Genomic DNA, 9,608 nt, shown 5'->3' with positions numbered 1-9,608 from the left:
CATTCCTCCTCATTATCACTCAGTCTGACGGGTTTTTATGGTCATTTACATCTAAAGTCACTTTATGAGACACAATTCACTTGGTTTTTACATCGTTTTTATTCTGTTTCACCTGGAAACTAAAGATGATTAGCAGCAGCTACAGTTCAAACACAACACACCATATCTCTTTTTCTGGAGATATGGACCCTGAACATCTGCTCCGGTCCCACACTGGAAGCAAAAACAACACCTTCCAGCCATATTAATAGAATAAAAAAAATAGAGAAATAAACATCAGCTATAAACAAATCTACAGTATGAAAAGTAGGGTAAATAATAATAATAATAATAATAATAATAAACATCAGTAAACTAAATAAAAACAGATTTGTACATTTAACAATAAAGGTAAAAATAAATTTAACTGAGCAGACTGAACCAATAAGAAATATGGGGTATATGGATAAAATATGGGGTATATGGATAAAATATGGGGTATATGGGTAAAATATGGGATATATGGATAAAATATGGGATATATAGATAAAATATGGGGTATATGGATAAAATAATGGGTATATGGATAAAATATGGGGTATATGGGTAAAATATGGGATATATGGATAAAATATGGGATATATAGATAAAATATGGGGCATATGGATAAAATATGGGATATATAGATAAAATATGGGATATATAGATAAAATATGGGGTATATGGATAAAATAATGGGTATATGGATAAAATATGGGGTATATGGGTAAAATATGGGATATATGGATAAAATATGGGATATATAGATAAAATATGGGGCATATGGATAAAATATGGGATATATAGATAAAATATGGGATATATAGATAAAATATGGGGTATATGGATAAAATATGGGGTATATGGATAAAATATGGAATATATGGATAAAATAATGGGTATATGGATAAAATATAGGGTATATGGGTAAAATATGGGATATATGGATAAAATAATGGGTATATGGATAAAATATGGGATATATGGATAAAATAATGGGTCTATGGATAAAATATAGGGTATATGGATAAAATATGGGGTATATGGGTAAAATATAGGGTATATGGATAAAATAATGGGTATATGGATAAAATATGGGATATATGGATAAAATATGGGATATATGGATAAAATATAGGGTATATGGATAAAATATGGGGTATATGGGTAAAATATGGGGTATATGGATAAAATATGGGGTATATGGGTAAAATATGGGGTATATGGATAAAATATGGGGTATATGGGTAAAATATAGGGTATATGGATAAAATATGGGGTATATGGGTAAAATATGGGGTATATGGATAAAATATGGGGTATATGGGTAAAATATGGGATATATGGATAAAATAATGGGTCTATGGATAAAATATAGGGTATATGGATAAAATATAGGGTATATGGATAAAATATGGGGTACATAGATAAAATATGGGATATATGGATAAAATATGGGGTATATGGATAAAATATGGGATATATGGATAAAATATGGGGTACATAGATAAAATATGGGATATATGGATAAAATATAGGGTATATGGGTAAAATATGGGATATATGGATAAAATAATGGGTATATGGATAAAATATGGGATATATGGGTAAAATATGGGGTATATGGGTAAAATATGGGGTATATGGATAAAATATGGGATATATGGATAACATATAGGGTATGTAGCAGTCACAGTGCCGTGTGGATTAAGAGTTTTTCAAACTTTGACAAAACCAACATTCCTGTGGGGGATGTTTACGTATGTGGATATAAACCAGATCTTCATTTTCTTTCCACAAAGGAAAAAGAGACAGAAACTGCCTAATTTACAACACCCTTAAGAGCTTTTGGGGAGTCGAACTCACTCTTGGAAAAGTGGGAGACTTACTATCTTATCTAGACCATAACTCGAAAGTTGACACTTTAACACCCCTTTTCACCAGCAAACCGACCAGATGGCTACACATGAACTAAGAAGACTCACTTTTAGTCAAATCTTAAACTATATTAAATGTGTTTGATAACCGTGTACAATTTCTTTCAGGTTTCCAGCTTGATCACAAGACGCATATAGAGACAATTTGTACGATTCTGGCTTAAATATTGACAAAGAACTGATTTTGGTGGAAAATGCCCAACCTGCCTGATGGAACCACATTGCCCCCTAGTGGTCTGCAGTGTTGATTAGTTGAACATATAAAGGACTCAGTAAAATGGACCATATATGCAGCTAGTGACTTCTAACGATGTCCCTTCGGTATCTATTTGGTATTTGTTTAGTGTCCCCATTGTTAACACAGAAATTAGCATTGTGTAATTCAATATTCATATGTCACGATTTCATAGATATTCATCTGAATTTTGAAAGTCATAATTGTCTTTATCATGTGTGTTATTTTGATGTCTTTATATTACAAGTCTATGTTATATCTTTAATCTGCATATCTTAACAAGATGTGGTGTTTTCAGAATCACCGAGACAAATGTTCTATGAGATGGGAGTAATGGAGAAACACAAAGTTCTTTGTCTAAATCCAGAAATCCCCCTAGCACAGATCACCTTACAGAGACATGCACACAGTTCAAGCATGTCATTGGCTGAAAAAGTAGTGTAAGCCCCGCCTCCGAGAGTCAAAACCCGGAACCGCGGAAAACACAGGCCTCTCTTGCCTTCTCCCCTTTTTGCGGCTCGTGTGCTCTGGCTCGCTTCAGGCGTCTGCGCTTGCCCTCTTGTGCCCTGGATCTTGTTCCAGAAGGGTTCCAACCCAGAGTTTCAGAAGAAGATTTGAGCAGAAAACAGCTGCTCATAGACTTTTAGAAATGGTTTAAGCAGAAGAGAAGAGCTCGCCGGAGTTTGGGAGTTTTCCCATAATCTCAGGAGAGAGCGGAAGGACGTGTGGATAACGATGCAGCGGACGACCGGAGGAGACCCTCCAGAACCCAGTGAGACCCCGGAGACGAGAGAGAAAGATCCGAACAAAGAAACAGATTGAAATACTCTGAAGATGCACGTTTTACGTGTTTGTGTTCGTCCCTCGCCATCCACGTCCTTCTACGTCGCACGTCACAACCTCCGCTGTTTCACGCCATCATCACCTTTTCTTACCAAGAAAGCCAACTCCAAGCAACCTTTTATTAATCTTCTGTGAACTTAAGTTCACTTCATCAGAGAAAGCAGCAACGGACCAACTCTGACACAACGATGGATTTGATCATCCCACAGTAAAGCCCTCGACACCATCGTCCCCGTTTCCCGGTGAAAGAAGCAACTGAGAAGTCCGCTAAAGTCAGCCACCACAGCCAGGAAGGCCCAGAGAGCGGAAGAGAAATCCCCTCGGACCCGCGTGGCCGCTACCATTGGTCCGAACCGACTGAACAGAACTTCAGCACAGTAAGACCGACCCGTTTTCACCTTAAAGTGGGTTTGATGGATGTCTCGAGGCTTTCACAGAATGATAAATTAATCCGAAATGTCAGTATTTAGATTCAAATAGTCAGCCAACCCAAACTATTTGAATAAATCCAGTATCTCCCCATTCCCCATATTTTATTTTATATTCACTAAGTGTTTTATATAATCACCCATATTCAATGCATCTCCTGTTTGTTTAAAGGTTCATGTCTAAGATCATATCATTGTAATAAACAGCTCATATATCTATATATATATGTTATAATCACAGATTGTGTCGTATGCTTTCTTTACGTAATGTCTGTCCAACCAAACGAGAACTTCACGAAAGTAGCGAGATATGAGACTGATTATTAATTGAATATTAATTTAACACCAGGATCGTAAGATTTCGAACAGTTTTCCTACCTGACTGTGACTTAAAATTAAGTCAAAACCTAGGTAGGTGGTGCCCTGAATTCGAGGTAAGGTTTATTTGAGACTGTAAGAACATCTCATAATTCCTTATATTTAATACGTATATAAATACCCGGTAACGCTACATATTTTTGGTGCGCCGTGCGAGGCGTTTTACGGTAGACTGACTTACGTGAAGGAAAGCATAAACATGATATTGGCTGGTTCGTTATCTGTGTGTGAGCAATGCAAGCAGTGGCTGTGTCTGTCTTTATAAACTTAGAATGACTAAAAGCACTTTATCAGAGTAATCGTGGACGCATGATAACTCTCCAAATCCGTGGGCGCGCAATATTAATTGCACACCGCAGAAGAGCAGCCAGCCGTCGCTGTCTGTCCCAGAATAAAGATTGCATGCACAGCGTAAGAACGCTGAATTTAAAGGCCTGGCCGTAGTTGCGAGTTTCCAACACGGTTGATTTTATTTTTATGAGTATCACAAATTCAGCCGCGAGTCCCGGCGAATTTAGTCAACTCAGAGCCTCCTCAAACACAGGAGTTTTGATCCGCTGTAATCTTGCAGCCGGACATAAAAAAAAAGCATCAAGGTGCTATATTGAAACCCCATGAAGTGGGGGAGTGAGTTTAAACGTTGTTTAACGGAGCGTTGTGGCGCCTAAAATAAAGTAATACAGATTACTTATTGAAAGTTAAAGCTGCTGAGCTTAACTGAATGAGTCAGAGCCGTCGCTCCTGATAAAATAAATGAATAAAATTAATAAATAAAATACACACGGTCACAAAACGTGATGGCATGAATGACTTAAACAGTCAATTGTTTTTGTATTATTAAATAAACGACCGGAACGCCGTGTCTGTTGAACCCAGTTGAAAGAAAAAACTGAGGGTGTGTTTATTTTTAAAATGCTTACAAGCCCTAACTAAAATAATATATGGCAGTAGTGGACAGACCAATTTTGCTGCAGAAAAATTGAGTTGGTGACTCTATTCGTTGTTATTATCAAAGTTGGTGACTTTTAGAAGCATTCTGAACTGAGGCCGCGTGTCTCAAGCATTGTGAGTTTCGCAAAGCTGTGTTTTAAAGTTTGTGAGCAAACTACAACATCGCTTGTGCACTGTCTGTGAGAGACGTTAACCCTTTCATTCCCCAGTTGAAATGAGGCAAATTCACTGGGTACTTGAAGGACTATTGGTGGGCGGTGCTAGAAATCGTCACCAGTGACGTCAACTCCTTACTCCCTTCTCTCAAACCCGCCCACTTGAAGCTTTGACATGTGAGCCGCCCGATCACATTAAATAGGATCACAAAGAAAGCTGATCATTTTGCTTGGTACTAACGAATACCAGCTTTATTTGAATATTCTTTAATGCATTTGAATCAATTGTTTGACATAAACAATACCAACTTTGTTATTTGGAAACATTAATTGAAGCTAATTTATCTCAAATGTGTGTCTTTCACCAAATCAGATTACCTTAACAGGAACTGATTATAAGACACTAAGGCTTAAAGAAAACAACAGCCAAGAGCTTGTATGTTCCCTTTTGTGTTAGCATTAATGTTTTCCCTCTTTTTACCATAACGGTTAATGATAAGCTTCTAAATTAAATGCATTTCTTCCAGTTTTGAGTAAAATAACACAGTCGTGTTTATTTTAACATCCTTCCTTATTTGTTTCTCAAGTAAACAAATTCAAAAGGAAGAAATTAATTTCAGGAGAACAATCCTTGTTCCCAACTACCTTCACATTAACCCAACTATGTTCCCTTGTTCCAAACTCAAACTTATTTTCAGAAAGAACCCTTTCTGAGACAAGTGAAAAACAAGATGATGGACTTAACAAAACAGTTGATACTGGGTTATGCCTTAAAGAAAAGATGCATTAAAACACCTGAAACAGAGCCAATCAGTGTAAAGCCATCGGCTGAGACAAAAGCTAAAAAGCCCAAAGAAGAATCTCTGACCAAAATGTTAAGTAGTCTAGCTGTGGTGTTCGTTAAACATGCACACCAAGTTATGGAACAAGCCGCTGACAAACTTAAAACTCGGTCACAGAAAAAGCCACAGTTTCAGGAGGAAACCAAATTCCTCCAACACCAACTTGAAGCCACTGAGAGGGCATCCAGCCAAGCTAATGCCCAAGTAACAGAGTTAACAACACAGGTTGAGAACTCAAACCAACAAATTATTCAACTCAATGAAAACAACAAAAAGCTTGAACAGCTACTTCAAAACTGCCAACAAGAGTTGATTTCAACCCAAGTCCAACTGAAGAAGGTGGACCAAGCACAAAAACAGTCCCAGCAATCTCTACACGTGGTTCTGCAGAAAGTGCAGGATTTAACAGTCAAAGTGCCAACTGATGACAAGCATCTTAATGTTGAGCAGGAACAAATGCAGCTGTTGACAGAACAGCTAAGCAAAGCTAAGGATGAGCAAAACGCCGCTCATCCACAGCAGGAACACCTATCAGATAAACCAGAAGGTGTTGAGATAGACCTACGTCAGTCTTTGGAGACTGGACATGAACAGGAAACACATGGTTTCCCCCAGGAAGACACAGGGAACCCTTTTCCTGAAGTGAAAACAGCCTACAAGAGCTCAATTATTTCACCCCCGTCTTCAACCACAACAAATTCTTTCAGATCTGAAAAGATCGTTTATGATCCAGGTAAACCGGATCAATCATTTCCTACTCTAGGACCCCACGTTCCACAAGCTCCTTCTGACGAAGAGCTTGACAAAATTGCTCGCCATGTGCCCAGATTCGAGCCGACTCTTGGGACGCCACATGACACCCGAGCATATTTGGACGACATTGATTTCTTCCTGCGAAGGTTTCCAAACGCATCAGTTAACAACAAATTCTACTTGATTAAGGTTACATCTAGCCGCGAAGTCAGTAGATTCATTGAACGTCAACCCGATTACATCCGGAACGACTATACACTCCTCTGCCAAGCACTCGAACGCGAGTTTTCAGATGAGCTGACCCCATCTGGCTTAACCGCCGCCATGATGGTTAAACAGGGATGGAATGAGCTGCCTCAGCAGTATTATTACCGCCTCCTCAAAGCTTATTTTGGTTTCAGCAACAAGGTAGGAATGGAAGAAGACATGAGTTTCAAAACTCTTTTCCTTCAAAACCTCCATCCAACTACCAGCTATCACTTAGGAGTTATAGCTAACCCTCACACTGCTACCATTCAGCAGCTACGTGAATGGGCCAGTCTAGGTTTCCAAAAACATAGACAAGCTAAACAGCCAGAACTCATCACCACACAGACCCAGAACCCTGGTTCTTGGTCCCCAGAGTTAGAAGTGGGACAAAGTGGCAGACCTCCAGCAGAGGTCCCCCACTGGCCACATTCTCAACGGCCTAAGAAAGGCTCCAAACACAACTATTCCAAATCCTCATGGCCCAGCCATGACCCAACTCACTTCCACAGTGAAAACCACAGTGTTCATTCAAACCCGCAAAAAGACATGTCTTTTCAAAATCGACATGACCAGCAATCTGTTCAAAACCGCAACTGCAATTATAGACTTCCGTCTCGCTATAAACCATCACACACTGCATGGTCACAACCATCACCAGATCAGAAAACAACTGAGATGAGCAGAGTCATCGACAAGGACCACATCAAATCTCAGCAATGGTCTAGTGAAATAAGTGCCATCAGTCAAGATGATATTGATAGCCTGAAAAGTCTGCTACTAAAAGAAAAGAAAAAGTTCAGAACCCAACCGTGCTAACAGAGACTTAGAAATGCTAGCCTGTTCCTGGAGGTAGGACCATACACTCCAACAAACATTCTAGTAACCCCGAATACCAAACCTTTAACCATAGCTAACTCTTAAAGGAAGCAAAGAAGCTTACCCTCAAAATATCACTTACCCAATCACGATAAAACTACTCCGTAGTATCATGATGCCTCAAGATTGAATCCAGGACACCTCAGTGTTCAAAACTTCAATTTTCAAGTCTATCATCATCTGGTGACACACTCAACTTACCTTATTTCACCCATGTGACATCTACAAATGGGGGAAACTGGTCTACAACTGAATTAAAAGCCAAATTAGCAGTGAAACACTGACAACAGCTTTCACCATAGATCCTTTTAGTTAGAATATCACTCGTTGCTACTGTACAGTGAAGCCCTGTCCAGGACCGCCGCCGCGACAGATATGTTACACATTATTGTTCGTATAAAGTCCTGCGAATATTGCTCACACTCAGGTAGTAAACGTGCTCATTTCCTAACTATTAAGAAATACCACATCCTAGATCATGACTCTAACAATGAGTAAAACTCTCCCCTAACATTGATCTTTTTCCAAAAGAAATCTGCATGCTTTTACTAGGATTTTCCATTTGAAATTATATAGGCTTAGAAACCTTTACTTATGAACATTATCTTTAGCTATTAGACATTTACTACGTAGGTTAAGTAAGCTTAACAAAATTACGTTTATAGCCATTGTACGTTTATAGCCATTGTTGTGTCAGAATTGTATTAGGCTGTCTCGAGACACCCACCATAACCCTCTTGAGAGTCCTAGCAACCACCAGACTCGGACACACTGGACTTCTTCACCTGCGATTTGGATCAGCCACGAGTTCAGATCCGATTCGAATGGGGGAATGTAGCAGTCACAGTGCCGTGTGGATTAAGAGTTTTTCAAACTTTGACAAAACCAACATTCCTGTGGGGGATGTTTACGTATGTGGATATAAACCAGATCTTCATTTTCTTTCCACAAAGGAAAAAGAGACAGAAACTGCCTAATTTACAACACCCTTAAGAGCTTTTGGGGAGTCGAACTCACTCTTGGAAAAGTGGGAGACTTACTATCTTATCTAGACCATAACTCGAAAGTTGACACTTTAACACCCCTTTTCACCAGCAAACCGACCAGATGGCTACACATGAACTAAGAAGACTCACTTTTAGTCAAATCTTAAACTATATTAAATGTGTTTGATAACCGTGTACAATTTCTTTCAGGTTTCCAGCTTGATCACAAGACGCATATAGAGACAATTTGTACGATTCTGGCTTAAATATTGACAAAGAACTGATTTTGGTGGAAAATGCCCAACCTGCCTGATGGAACCACATTGCCCCCTAGTGGTCTGCAGTGTTGATTAGTTGAACATATAAAGGACTCAGTAAAATGGACCATATATGCAGCTAGTGACTTCTAACGATGTCCCTTCGGTATCTATTTGGTATTTGTTTAGTGTCCCCATTGTTAACACAGAAATTAGCATTGTGTAATTCAATATTCATATGTCACGATTTCATAGATATTCATCTGAATTTTGAAAGTCATAATTGTCTTTATCATGTGTGTTATTTTGATGTCTTTATATTACAAGTCTATGTTATATCTTTAATCTGCATATCTTAACAAGATGTGGTGTTTTCAGAATCACCGAGACAAATGTTCTATGAGATGGGAGTAATGGAGAAACACAAAGTTCTTTGTCTAAATCCAGAAATCCCCCTAGCACAGATCACCTTACAGAGACATGCACACAGTTCAAGCATGTCATTGGCTGAAAAAGTAGTGTAAGCCCCGCCTCCGAGAGTCAAAACCCGGAACCGCGGAAAACACAGGCCTCTCTTGCCTTCTCCCCTTTTTGCGGCTCGTGTGCTCTGGCTCGCTTCAGGCGTCTGCGCTTGCCCTCTTGTGCCCTGGATCTTGTTCCAGAAGGGTTCCAACCCAGAGTTTCAGAAGAAGATTTGAGC

Source organism: Odontesthes bonariensis, chromosome 6 (genome assembly GCF_027942865.1).
Source record: "Odontesthes bonariensis isolate fOdoBon6 chromosome 6, fOdoBon6.hap1, whole genome shotgun sequence".
Taxonomy (NCBI): Eukaryota; Metazoa; Chordata; class Actinopteri; order Atheriniformes; family Atherinopsidae; genus Odontesthes; species Odontesthes bonariensis.
Note: the sequence above shows the minus strand (reverse complement) of the source record.